We start from the raw sequence: 2,276 nt of genomic DNA, 5'->3' as shown, positions 1-2,276 counted from the left end.
GAGTATAGATTCTTTCCAGCTTTCTTTTATCTGTGTCTCTTTCCCTAAACATTCATTTGAAATTTTAGATTGTGTGTGACCTCAAGAAGCAGTCATTGTTATTATTAAAGCCACCATTAAGCCCAGAAGTGCCCTGTATTAAAAGCCATCACAAAGGGAATACATATCATAAGCCCCATTCTAGGGCCTTAACAGAATTTCAAAGTGTGTTGACAGGGAAATAAAAACCACTGGCATCTGCTGAGTGGCTGTAGGTGTTATGTTCCATCCCAGGTACTCAGGATGTCTTAATTTTCTTCAGCTCTCACACTAATCCCACAGAGAAAGTGTAGAAATCATCTCCATTTAAAGGTGAAGAAACTGAATTCAAGACTGTTATAGACCACTACAAAACTAGTAAGCTGTAGAAGATAAGTAAAAATCAGCTCACACTTGAAACTCTTAACATTTAATAGTAACCTAAATAAGTTTGCCTATCCTAAGGCAGAGGCAGATGGATAGCACAGTTTCTCTTTGTGTGCTTTATAGCTTCGAGGGGAATAATCTACCTCTTGCTTTGACCCTCCCCCTATGTTTGTCAGTAGGTCATGAAAGGAAGAGATTGAATGATTTTAAGAGCACGGAACATGCCCCAGGACGTAGTTCCCTTCCATTGCCTGGAAGCTCTGAGGCCCATGATCTTATTAACCATGTCACCAATGGCAAAGCTTCTGTCAGCAGAGGCCCAAGAGTGTCCTGGTTGAACAATATATGTCAACTGAACATTATATGTCAACTGATGAGAAGAGATTGTAACTGATTAAGAAGTTTCAGGGATGAAGAACCTCTATTCTTTGTCTTTGCTCTTGGTTCTGTCATGGTCAGAGGCCAGAAATGTCACAAGTTTTGAGAACTCTAGTTTCTGATCTATTTTCTTTCTTTTTTTCTCGCCTTTCTCAAAATTTCCTGAAAACTGTCTTTGAGAGTGTAGTATAAACTATAGTTTAGACACTCGAGATAGATAGACACATGAGAACTTCATGGATGGGTCAACTGGACTGACCAGCTCAACCACAATGTCTTGACTTTCTCTAACCAAAAGAAAGCATCATCAAATTCTAGATGGAGTATTCAGTGGCAACTTTTTATCTTTCTGTACAAGAGCTATGCTTGCTTCTTATTTCTTATGTTCTCACCTATAAACCTTTAATAAACTTCTTTGTCAAATCTGCCTTCCTATTGTCTGTGAAATTCATTCTTCAGGTTCACAAGATGAATCTACTGGATGAAGATGACTTTGGTGTTGTTGATTGGCCAGGATTCTTAGCACCATGAATTAAGCTCACTGCAGGCAAGAAAATCTCTGTCACTCCCCAGGACCCCAGGATTTTCCTTTATTATATTTCTTATAACAAAACTAACATGTACTTAATCTAACTGTGTCTAAGTCATCTTGACCAGGGAAGGCTGTATATAGTGGTTATACTTCTGCCTAAGAAGGAAGAAGAAATCTTGCTACACTTTGTGAAGTGCCTTGATAAAAGTTCCAAAGGTGTTCAGAGTAGAAATCTCCATTAAACTCATGGCAAAACAATTGTTCTGGGATTGTAGCAAGGGGCAGTCAGTGACAGAGAGGAAACCTGGAGTACTGGGTTTTCTCCTGGTGAAGACTTTATGAAAGCCTACTTCATTTCCAGGAACCAGTCTAGAAGGAGGGCTCAGGAGACATAGTATGGAAGCAAAGCCAAGCCCCGAGGGGAAATCTGCACCGGCACTAAAGGATGTCCAGGTAGCATGTGCATTTGCCCTTTGGATGTTTGGGTAGCATGTGCATCTGCAGAGAAGGATGTCTGGATAGCATGTACACTTGCACTGAAGGATGTCTGGGTAGCATGTGCACCTGCACTAAAGGATATCTGGGTAGCATGTGCATGTAGAGGGAAGGATGTCTGGGTAGCATGTGCATCTACAGGGAAGGATGTCTGGGTAGAATGTGCATCTAAAGAGAAGGATGACCAGGTAGCATGTGCATCTGCCGGGAATAATGTCAGGGTAGCAGAATGACACTTTAGATCAGGAGCTGGCACACAACGCACTATGTGGGATGCACATGTTGCTAGGGCATTTCCATGTGAAAGAGAGTCTTCCACAACAGAGAAGTTAAAGAAAAGTGGGTCTTAGAGAAAAAGCCATTGTAGACTGGGCCCTTGTAGCTAGACTGGGGAAAGGACCAGATCTCTCTCTCTCTCTCTCCATATATACATACATACATACATACATACATACATACATACATA

This window comes from Mus pahari, chromosome 13 (assembly GCF_900095145.1).
Source record: "Mus pahari chromosome 13, PAHARI_EIJ_v1.1, whole genome shotgun sequence".
Taxonomy (NCBI): Eukaryota; Metazoa; Chordata; class Mammalia; order Rodentia; family Muridae; genus Mus; species Mus pahari.
Note: the sequence above shows the minus strand (reverse complement) of the source record.